General features: G+C 35.6%; 1 protein-coding gene across 1 annotated transcript in view; it reads left to right on the top strand.

The window, feature by feature from the left end:
* Positions 1-12,679, top strand: part of ARID2 (AT-rich interaction domain 2) — a 93,037-nt gene that overhangs the window by 39,607 nt on the left and 40,751 nt on the right. The window lies entirely within an intron of this gene.

The following is a 12,679-nucleotide window of genomic DNA, read 5'->3' as shown; positions in this document are numbered from 1 at the left end:
CAAAATTGGTTGTCCTATAGCAAAGCATGGTTTTGATATTACTGCTGGTTTATTGTTTTTCTTTTCTTTTCCCTCTCTTCACAGTTCTTAGTGTTTAGAGAGCAGTCATTAACAGGGCTGGGGAAGGAAGGAAGCCAGGAATATGGTGCTCACCTTCACCTGATTATTCTGTTATTCCATTAGAGTAACTTCAAGCAGCTGGGAGGAAAATTAGCAGGTTTTCTCTTCAGCCTCTTCTACATCATCTGTTACAATTTATAATCTTCTTCTGTTTCCCTTGAAAGTAAATGTCATTTCATTTCTCCTTCACCTCCTCTTAATCTGTACCATGCGAAAAGTTCTGTCTGTGCATTCTGACGGGGTCAGCTACTGCAGGCACATTGCAGCCGACCATACAGCCAGTAGGGCCTCCCTTCCCTGCCACTGTGCATGCTGCCAGCAGCTTCTTCCCAAAACCTTCTTTGTCCTCTGCTCTTTGGCTGGCATGTGCTTTATTCTCATGTAGGATCTGATTTGCTAAATTTTTAAAATTTATCTTCTAACTTCGGGAAATTTAATTTTGATTTGTTTCTGATGTTCTTTCCCCCTTGTTATAAGCCTAGTGCATTAAAGGGAGAGTAGAGTTCTCCTCCACTTTATGCCCTAAATCAGTGTCCTCCTTCCACAATATCTCACTGGCTTTTACAGTCTTAAACCCCTTTCTTCAATTGTTTTCATCTTTTCAGATTCCTTTTATGTCTTCCTATAGTATGACAAAATACCTGTATGTTGCTAGAATGCAACTTGATAAACACAGTTCTAAAGGTACTTATATTTTCTTTTTAAAAGCAATGTCTTTTTTAGTGGCCACAGAATGTTATTTTGAAATCATGCATGTATTATAAAAACTAGCTGCCCAGAAACATAGTTAGTTGCTTGTCTATCTTGAATAAGTTTGTTGTAATTCATCTAGTATGCCACCGCTTCCAGGAGCTTAAAATGTTTAAAAATATTTAATGATGCTTTCCATATCTTTCCCAAAGGAAGCCACCCAGAAGAAATGTTCAGGTTACCTGGGGCATGAGTTAGAGCCTCTGGTCCATTAAAAAAAACCCAAACAACAAACTAAACAACACCCTCCAAACTACCAGACAAGCTCAGTTGCATATTTGGTGGTGAAGACAGAGGGCAACTTGCACAAGTGATGCAAAATCTGGATATGGGCTCTATTCCATATTCACATTGGTCAAGTGCAGCACAGCTTGTGTAAGACATGGATTTCAGCTGTTAGGAGAAATTACTGTTAAACTACTTTGGGATCTGACATCAGCAGTTTAGTGTGTCCTGGATTACCATTGTTCCTCATCAGCTGGCAGGTACTGCTCCCTCTACAACCTGCTAACTTGAGGAATCTTGCAAATACATTGTTGGTGACAGTACAACATCAGCCAGTTTATTTCAAGTGTTAGATAACTTCATAAAACAGTCGCAAACAATTTAAAACTTAACTACTCACTGATCATCTTAAGGTAGTTCATAAAGAAGGTATTTTATGTGGTTTGTTCCTTGTATCACAGTCTTTCCAGGGGATTGGATGTTGTCACTGGCTTAATGCTTTCTATGCTACTTAAGGATTTACTCTTTTCCCCATCTGTTGCAGAGCATGGCTGTTACATGTGAGCAGAAAATACTGAAGATTTATTTTTAGTTTCTTGTTTGAAATTTATTTCTGAGGAGGTTTACTCTTTTGTAGAAATGAGCTCTGCCTCTTGGTAGAAGATTTCACTGGTCTGAAGAAGAATCTTCAAAATGTGTCCAGAGCTTATGTGACACTGAGGTAGCCTGGTTTCAGAATACTGAGTACTTAAAGAAAGGGATTAGCACCATATGCTGGTCTTAGCTGGAAACTTCAGTAAAGTGTATTTTTTTGTGGAACTACACTGTTTTGAGTTTATAGCTAGGTTTTCAAAAATCTGGTTGTTTTAATGAGATATTATGCACTGTAGAAGTCAAAAGGAAGGATCAAGGAAATGTAAGTAGCAAATCCAGTCATTATATGCTGTAATAATGCAGAATTATAGAATGCTTTGAGTTTAAAGACCATACAGTCCATGGCACACACACCCACTTGCCATGGTCAGGGACATCTTTTACTAGATTAAGTTGCTCAAAGCCAACCTGCTGGTAGCCTTTAGAACTATTCAAATTTATGCAGAGTATAGAAGGCTCTGAGGTAAGAAAGAATAACATCTGGATGATTATTTAGGAAAATGTTTGTTTACATGCCTGTATATTGCTTAATACAGATGCCATGTCACTTTATTGCTTTCCATAATGAACTTTTCTTAGAAGTCTCTAACCTGTGTCTCTTGAAAAAGTACATAGTATGTTTATTGCAGGACATTTATCTTCCCAGAAGTTATTTCCATTCAAAATACTAGAAATACAATAAGCCTTACTGGGTTTATGCAGTATTTGAAAAGGCTGGTTAATCCACAGTGGAGGATCAGGTTTTATCTCCTCTAAACCCCAGACCACCAGCAGGGACTATACATACTCTAGGCATTTTCTGATACTTAATACCTGAACACAGTTGATACTGAGATGTTCTTTTTTAGACTTCTATAAAAGAATAATTTCTTATCCAATATGCTCAACACGTTTTTTAGTGTCTGTTTTATATGAGTGGTTTTGATTTTTTATATTTGAGTGGTTTTATTATGTATTTCACAACAGCCTTCTCACTGAGTATTTTATTAGATTTGTAAGTTGTTAAAAGTAGAGTTGTTGGTTTATTTTTTTCATTCTAATACTCTAAAATTCTCTTCCTTCTGCCTTTAAAGCAATTTGCAATGATTATCTTCTGTGATGGAGATGAATATTTTCCAACAGGAAATCTGATCTTTGGGCTTTATCTGTATTCATCATGCCTATTTGTTGTCTTTCTTTTATCTTTGTATGTGTTCTAATGGCTTTGCATTACAGTTATAAAAAGCAAAAAGAAAATGCTTATAAATTCTTCATGATTACTGTGTCGGTTATTCTGAAATGTTTTCTGAAAGAGTGACACTTCATCTGTCATTCTGCTTTCCTCATGCTTTATCAGAATTAGTGTTAAGCTAGAGGCCATCTGTGTAGCATTCAGTGATTCTCTGGCTATATCTATATTAATGAATTAAGTGTGTCTGAGGCTAATTGACATAACATGGCTCATGTCCGTAGTCCTAGTCCCAAAACAGGGTAATATCCAAAGTTACTTCTGGGAATGGTCCCCTTACTAAGGATGGCTCTCTGAATGGTGCCTTCAGATTACTTGAAAGAATGCTAATTGGCCTGGAGAGAAGTTGTTTCGGGCACTTCTTCAACAGTTTAGTGGTGCAGGCAGTTCATTTCTATGCACAGGAATGCTCACAGCACTGTTGATTTTACCACTATAGATGTGTAGCCTGTACAGCTTCAGACAGCTAAATCGATATGTTACCTCTTTATCATCATTTTTAAATTTGCACTTGGCTGCATTCTCAGAATGCACTGGAATACTTTAAACCATATAACTGCATATTGTTAGGTGATCAAAACATGTAAAATTAGTCATTATTATCATTATTTTACTTTCCGTGTGGGTAGGTTTGTATTTATTTGAAAGATACAGATTTTTTAGGTTGAGTGTTTTTATGAAGGTCCAAATGCATTCATTTTTACGGACTGATTTCTGGGAAGATTTTGGGACAAATAAAGTAGTTTCTCCCAAGGTGGCTTTTTCCTCTCCACTTGGACCTTAAAGAATTTATATTCCTAGTGTGCAGAATCCCAATAGTATCCTCTTATTCTGATTTTTTTTTTTATTACATTATTTTTTTTCATGAATATTTAATCCCTGGTAGAGTGTTCAGCAATTAATTAATGTTCGTATTTTGTTTGATTTACCACATAAATACGGACATGTAAACTAGTACATGTACTTCGATTATGTGGTCAGAGTGTGGAATACAGTTTGGCAGAGAAATTGTAAATAAATTTAATTCCAGGAAACGACTGGATTGTGATGAAGGCAGAAAAGTGCAACTGTTAAAGTTGCCAAATCTGCAGAAAGTAATGGTGAAATTACAGATAGCTATGTGAAATGAAAAAATGGCATGGCTATAAGTTTTTAGTAAATGCTTGTAGACTCAATAGGTTTAAGAAACAGACTACAAGCATTAGGAATCAGTAAATTCTATATTTTTATTCTGTGTTTTATGTTTCTGGGGTTTTCTTAGTAACTGTTGAATAATACTGAAAGAAGTATTGTGGAAATGTTTACCATGGTGCCAAAATCTAGAATCCTCATGAGAAGAATTTTCATGAGACTTAAATCTATAATTATTGTACTCATGTATAATATCCTTCTAATTACCAGCCTTGCTATGGGAACCTATTGGCCCTTCTTGTCAAAGCACTGCCAGAATGCAGTAAAGAGTATGGATTAATAATAGGCCAGGGGGAAAATGCCATTTTCCAATAATTAAGATAGTACTTTGACTGTGTATAGTCTGGACTTGCACACCTCATTCTAGAAACAGCTGACATGTTTTTTGTCAGTGGTGTTTGATTAATATCTATAAACAGCATTTCTGTTGGCAGAGTTATAGTGAAATACACAAATATTTGGTGTTACAAATTTTTAATATTTTTGATTATTTTAAAAAATATTTTTAATATTTTAAAATATGAGGTGTTACAGATTTTATAATAATTTTAATTATTTTTAAGTTCAAAGAGTATTTTTTCTTATTACTGCAGTTTGAAAAGTTCATAACCTTCCTAAATTTCAAAAATGTGCAAGATAATTTTTGCAGTTGAAAAGGAGTATTCAAGTCTTTGCAGATGAGCCAGATTCCAGTTTAGCAAAGTGTTCTGAGTAAGTGTGTAATTTAATTTTAATTGTAAGCATGTGACGTGTTACTTTGTTCATATGTTGTGGTGTTTTGCCAGATTATGCTTTTGTAGGATAAATTTATTCTGCATAGACAAGACATAGAAAAGCGGCTGTTACCATCTACCACATGATAATATAGTGAGCTGTGTTACTTATAATGGTTTGAGAGAAAATAAAAAAACTGGGAACTCTTGATGGGATAAATTCAGGACATTATTGTTGTGAAAATAACTTCAGTGTAATGCTTAGCAGGCGCAAAATTAAAGAATTTACTCCTTACATACTAAAGCCCCTAGTCAGGTTTCCTGAAAACAGTAGTGAAGTCCCTGAAAGTAAACAGTTCTTGTGAAACAATACTAGCTCTATCTATTTGCATATTTGATAATGGAATTGTGAAACCAAAAAAAAAAAAAAAAAAAAAAAGGGAATCACTTTCTTAATCATCTGTGCTACAAGGCCAGCTTGCATCCTGAATTTGGAAAAAACACCTAGGACAGAATTGCCATGGAAATTTTCTATTTGATGAGAACAGCTCTTCAGTTTGTGCTCTGATAGAACGAATGTTGTCTTGCTCTAAAAAGTATTTCTTTCTCAGCTTTCTTTTGTACTGCCTGAACACACACACACACAAAGTATTTCTCCAATTTAAATTTCATAATAATTAAATAATAAGAGAAGTAATGGTCAAATGGAGCTATACTTGTTTATAATATGTGTAGTTTTTCTCATAGAGTAATTAAATATTTGTAGGATACTTTTATAGGCTAGTTTAACACCTATTCATGTTCGCCATTATGAAAGATACACAATTTCATATGTGATACACATTGAATGTGTACTTAACGTACTTGCATTAAAATGTCTTCGTATTTGTAGTTGCTTGACTCAGGAAATACTTTCGGAACATGTGGTCATTAATGTCTGGTGTTCACAGTCTATAATGTGTTGAATGTGCTTTTGCTTGATTCTGATCTTGGAAGTATCTAATAGATTTTTAGCTTTGGTATTTGACAAAATATAACCCACTATTTCTTAATGGAAACCCCCATCTTTTAAACATGCTATAAGTTACCACATTGTGTAGGAATGATAACTTTGTTCTGATATTTTGTTTAAAGTATGTGTTTTATATGTATATATATTTAAAATATTTTCTTGTTAAATACACTTACTAGATAAATACATCTATTGGCAAAACACCACCCAGTCCTAGGATATGTTTGTGAAGGAATCCACATAAACAAATTATTTTATTTTAGTATTTACCTCGATACTTCACTTAGTGACCTAAAAAGTGTTCACTGAGAGCACATTTTAGTGTTCTGTGCAGACTCTGTTTTAGAAGACATGCTATTTATAACTAATGCTATGTCAGAAGCTGTATTTAGTTGAAAATTTTATTATTACTGTCACAATACATATTACAGTGTAGAGACATTAATTTGTATTGCTGCCAGTTCTGCAGTGGATACATGAATACTTGGAATTGTTACACTGACTTTCCTGATGTGTTGGTTGGTATTTGGGATTTTGGTGATGGTCTCAAATAAGGTGACTGGGTGTGGGCAGTAGTATGTTGTCACTGTGCTATGGGCACACCACACAATGCTTAGTTAAAATTTCCTGCGTGGGCCTACAGGAGTTCTGAACTTGTGGTACCATCTGTATTAGTGCGTGTTTGCCATTCAGATCCTCTTGTGTTCAGGCACTGTGGAGAAATCTAGACAGTTCTGTAGATTATTTCTCAAAATAGATTAACTTCGGGTTTTCTCAAGAATTTGTGAAAATGTGATGAAGATAATAACAAATCTAGAGGGTTCTGATGTTTTGCTTGAAGAGCTAAACCCAGACTGCAATTATACTTGAGATTTGATGAGCTGTCATCCTAGATGGAAACAGAGTGACTGTAGTATTAGTAAGAGGAATACGTCTGGGAATTGCCTTTGTTGAAGAGATTGGAGAACTAATACTGTTAGTAACTGTATAGCTCAGATATTCCTGGATGTGAAGCCCAGTGGGTCTGATGAAGCAGTCACTGAAGCAGTAAGAGGTGATGCTGTATTTGAATTGTTTTTGGGAAGTAGTGAGAATGCAGTAGAAGGGTTACTCCTATAAAGGAAGTTTGGACCACAGCTGTGGATCACAAGTAGCTTGCATTTAAATAAAATTGAAAAATAAATTAAGACAAGCTTACATGTATCTAGAATCTGTTGGAGTTGCTGGTAGTGCAGTTTCTTCAGAGACTGATGTCATCCTCCAGCCACCTCAGTTTTGGAAACTGCTCTCCAGCATAAGCACTTTAGTGGCTGATAATATATCTTTTATTATTTCCCTTCTAAGCTGGAGCATTGTGAGTATGAAAACACAAAATAGTATCTTAATTTCTTTCCTCTCAGTGTTCCTATAGATACTAACAAGGTATTTTCATTAACATGAATGATTTATTTTTTCTTTGAAGCATTGAACCTTTTTCTTCTTGTAATGTCTAACAAAGTGAAACTTGGAGGGTTGCTGATGCTCATAACTTTTATACTTCTTCAACAAAGATTAACAAAGATTGCCTTAGAAAAGATTCAGAACTTCATGAAGGCATGTATTTGGGTTTCCTCTGTTTGCAAAGGTTTCTTGGTAGGATAAAAATTTTATAACCAAATTCCAGCCAAATTGGAATTTGTCATGTAGTCATGTGTTTACATCTGTCACATAGTCGTGTGTTTAAAAATGTGGCACTGAAGTTTAACCTATTTAAATTCCATTTAAATGCAATTACAGTTTTTATGTGATTATGTATAACAGGCTTGGGCAAGGTCTTGTGAGGTTTCACACAATTCTCCTGAAGTGTGACAGGATCTGTCAGGGTGGAGGGTGGATGGTAGAACCCTTGGTATGGTGTGTATGGTCTGAGGAGCCCACATGGGACCTCGTTCCAAACAGGCTAACGCAGGCTGGATGGGACAGTATCCTGCATGCACGTTGTGGGACACTCCACCAGGTGTTTGAAAAGCACAGCTATTGGAGTTTCTCCTTCATCTGGCATGCTGGCCAAGTACAGCATTAAGAGTCTTGATTTGTCAGCCTGTCCTATTAGGTGGTCACAATAAGCCAGAAATCAAACAGATAATGCTGAGAATCACGTGTGCAGTGTTTCACTGTAAGCCTGATGTGAGATAGTCAGTTTCTGAGGTAGACAAGGTGAAGATGGAAAATGCAAATATGTTTGAAGGATTCAGCTGCAAGCATCAGTTCTGATGATAATTGGTTTTAACTGTTGAATTGGAATTCGTGGTGCCTTCAGGGCCAGGGAAAAAAAAAAAAAACCAACCTGAAAAGATTGCTGATGACACTGGCAAAACACTCAGACATGAAATCAAATTTGAGGCAGTTTGTTGGTAGGCACTAAAAGTTTGAGCAGAGCCTTGTAGGAGCTTGTTGTGTTTGCCATTTTCAGAAACTACTTAGGATAATACTTGGGACAGGAATTTAGTAAGTGAACATCTATGAGATGAGTAAATAAGTGGTACATTACTTGGGGCAGCTGCAGCAGCAGCTTTGTTAAGTTCTAAGCAGGATTTTCATTGCAATGTGTGGCATCAGTCTCCACTGTGTGTGCCAGGAGCAGCAGAGTCAAGCTTAAATGCTTTGGCCCTGCTGAGAAACAGCCTTCTATGGGATTAAAATACTGCCTGCTATTAGGCTTCATAAATGGATTGGATTTTCAAGTAACTGTATCAGGCATAGATTCAAGCTATAGGACTGCAATGGATTTTCTAATAAAGATGGTATATTTTTGAAAAGGTTGCAGCTCTTGATTGGCACCCCAAGTCTGTGAGTTGTCATGAGTTCCTTAGTCATTTTGAGTTTAGAGCAAGAATCATGTCAAATTAGGGGCCAAGAGAGACTATATGCAACAATTCTCACTTAAAGTAATACAAATTGCAATATTCAATAGTGTGAAATCCTTATTGCAGTCAGGATTTTGTCTCATGATTATCTAGGATGTTGTCTGTCTTGCATCATAATGGACAGTGTCCAGGCAGACAGAAATGGTGCAAGGTCATGTTGTCAGTCCCCCACTAGTAATGCTGTTAGAAATACAGTTTCAAGAAAGGTGAGGTGGAGAGCTGTGGTAGAAATGGTACCTGCTTGCTCTTCAGCTGAACAAAAAGGTAAGGAGGGAACTGATAGTTGGACTGTGATAGTTCATGTCTGCACATGTCATGTTTTGCCAGACATTGGCTTAATATATATTTTGGCACATTTATTGTGTCCTGGTAAAGGGAGCTAAAATGTCCAAATGAGCCAGATGTTTCATACTTTTACATGAACCAGTTTCTGGTATTCTCTAAGCCCATTCAGGACTACTGCTTATAGTAAATTATACGTGCCCCTACATGTACCTAGTGTAGGCTTCTTTTTGTTAGTATTTTTTCCCAAGTATCTGAAAACAAGGCTAAAAATCACTGGGGTGAATAAAAACCTGTGTTGTTACTAAATAAGTATTTTTCATGGACAAAAATACTACTCATCTTCCTAGAACTTTTTTCTCACAGACTTGAATGGAACAAAGTGACTTATTGCTGTCAGAGGAACAGAATGTGTAATATGAATTCGATTTTCAAAGAGATATGATCTTTTGATTTCCAAATCAAGAGATCCTGAAGTAACTGAGTTTTCAGAAAACATTGAAATCACTTGCCCTTCAAAAAGTAGCCGCTCTGCACATGTCTGTCTCTGGTTGCCCTTGTATTTTCCTATTTTTCAGTACTTGGCATATCCTGTTGTTGTAGCTATTCACCAGAGCTATGTGTGTGTTTTGTTGTTTTTGGGGAGTGGTGGTGGTATTGGTTTGGTTTGGAGTGTGTAGCTTTTTCCAAATTTATTTGTTGTTCCATTTTTTTCTTTAATTTAAGTTAAACCTCTTTGAACAGAGGAGTGATCCAAGCTGAAAGGCCAAGAGTGGCTGTAAATGTGTTTCATTGCATTTCAGTTTCTTGAATATTTTGGTTCATGTGTCCAATGGGAACACCAGTTCAGAGTGCCATGCTAACAGTATGGAGCATCTTTCCATACGTGTACAGAAGGCAATTTTCCTTATTACTCCATCTCCACCAAGGCTTCATTAAGTGGGCTTTTTTAAAGGCTTTTTTTAAACTTTTTTATCCCATATATCTTGTTTGTTTCATTAGTAATTCAATTCTGGTCTTTCATTTAGTTAATTGCTTTAATTCTTTTTTGCACATAACTTTCTTTGTTTAGTTGTATTGAAACTAAAAGAGAAGTTTAGAAGATTGTTATTGCTGATATATATTACCTGTGATTTTGTGAAATTAAGGAAGCATTTTGAATTCCTGAAATTACTTTTTCTCTGACCAAAGTATACCTTTCTAACCTATAACTACAGATCCAAGTTGTTTTGAAACATGAAATTAGCTGTTGCAACTGATTATAACATATGAGCATTTGCACAACTGTTTTTCATTAATAGAAAAGCTCCATTTATTATTTTTAAATTTCTTGTGTATTTAGAGCAAGACATGTGTTTATGCTAAACAGTTTTGCTGTTTGCATAGTAGCTGTATGCCAGACCATTGAGATTAGAATTTAAGACTAGTAAAGCTCATGTACAACCTAATTTACAAAGCTTCTTCTCTACACTGAAATTCCAGGCCATGCATTCTCTCTGCAGGAAACAAAAGGAACGTTTGGGGGGATTGAGGTCTGTACAGCTGTCTGTAAACAGTTGGTACTTTTGTTGCATAAAGGAATCATACTGAATAGTCTATTAGAGTCTGGTTATTATACTTGAAATTTAGTATTACACTGCTGTTACACACAATGGATTTACAAATAGTGCAGCATCCTCCTTGAATACTAGGAATATCTTAAAGAGAATTAAGTGTTTGTGTTAGAGGTGGGGGACATATTTCTGTTGTTTGGTTTGAGGTTTGGGTTTTTCCTGGGGTTGGGAGGAAGGCAGGATTTAGCATTTGTAACGGATTTTTTGACATTATTGAGGGCTTTATTTTGTTCACTTTTCAGCTTTTCCTTGGCCATCTTGATAGTTTGGGGTGAGGTAACAAAGGAGGATTCTTGTTTGAAGAGGTGGAACCTGGGTAAATTGAATAACAACATAAAAAGCTCACAATTTAGTAAAGTGAAGTCAGTCCTTGAATTGGCATAGGGAAAATTAGATCATCACTTAAAAGTAATTTGAATCCTGGTTTCTTGTGAAATGCTTAATAAGACATTTGTGAGAACTTTGTGACTGTTGTCAACACTGTACAAATTATGACCATTTTAGTTTGCAAAGGTCTTTTAATATATACCTAAATTTTTTTTAGAGAGGGAAGAAAGGAAGTAAATTCTCGAACTTCAAGATTTTCTGTGTTCAGTGGAACTGTTTTAACACATTTCACTAAAGTAGATATTAACAGAGGAGAACATCTAGGATATTGATATTGTTCAGCTTGCATGGGACATGGCTTTAATAAAAAGCATAAGGTTAAGTATATATGTTCCATATAACACTATGGAACGACATGAATTATTTTATGATATGTGCAGCTTTTTTTTAATGCTTAAGTAGCTGTTCAGTCTTGGTGGAATGGACAAGTTCAGAATAATTTGCAGATTGTATTTTGAGTACCATATGAGTTTCTGTATAGGGATTTTTACTTCATCTTATTAAATGTTTCTGTGAAATTTTATTTCAATAATGAAACTGTTTTAAGCTCAAGCTTTGACTCAGACCAGAAAATACAAGGAAATTAGCTCTAGCCCCAGCATTTATTCGATAAGCTATAGCAGTGTAGCTTGTGTAAGTACCATTGCTGCCAGTGTAGAAATGGTACATGTGGCATCCTTGGCTATGTACACCTGCTGTTTTCCCCTGCACCCAATCTAGTATTCATCTGACCCCTGCTCAGTGTGAAAAATGACTGGAAAGCCAATGTAGAATCCTCCTACTTTTCTGAATGAGCTCTCTGAAGAGTAAGTGATTGGACAGAAAAAGGGAAGGTCAGGCTGTCTTTGAACTGCTCTTTTTGGTCTTGACCATAAATACATAGGCTCTGTTAATTAAAATTGATTAGATTTCAGATTTGATTCTTCTGGATGTAAGATGTAAGCTAAAGGAAAGAAGTGGGATAAAAGGGTAAGGAAATGTAGGGGAAGAGAAAACTTAGGATTTAGATTTTTGAACAGTGTTGAGCTGTGGCTTTAAAAACTTAAAATTTTAGAGGGTTTTACTTTCTGTGCAGATACTCAGTTGAAGCTTAACTCACATAAATGAGTATTTTTAGTTTAAAGATAAAAGTAACCATATTTAAGTGTAATTTTTAATCTTTGGAAAACCCTAAAAGCAAATGACTGCGCAGGAAGATTTTTGCTGACTCCGTAACTGACTCAAGGGTTTATGTAATAAGGGCTATGGTAGTGGTTCATGTAACAATAGCATATGTAGTACTTGGAATATCCTGAACTCTAGTCAGACATGAATGGTATTTCATGTGATACAGTACAGCACAATTTGCCTTATTAGCTCTATATCTTTAATTTCTTCTGAAATGTGCCCTTTTCTTAAGAAAAAAATTGTTTTCTAACATGTTAAAGGTATGGTTATGTCATTGATACCTCACTTCATGAAATAATTACTAATCTAATGTGAAATATTCCTCAGAGGTCAGTGAAAATACTGTTTCCTTAAAATCTTTCTGATTTACCATGAGTCAGTTATTTCAGTGGCTACTGACAAAAATTATACAAAAGCTTACTCATATAGTA

The sequence above is a fragment of the Vidua macroura genome, chromosome 5 (genome assembly GCF_024509145.1).
Source record: "Vidua macroura isolate BioBank_ID:100142 chromosome 5, ASM2450914v1, whole genome shotgun sequence".
NCBI classification, from domain to species: domain Eukaryota; kingdom Metazoa; phylum Chordata; class Aves; order Passeriformes; family Viduidae; genus Vidua; species Vidua macroura.
The sequence above is the reverse complement of the archived record's forward strand: the minus strand, read 5'-3'. Positions and strand labels throughout refer to the sequence as shown.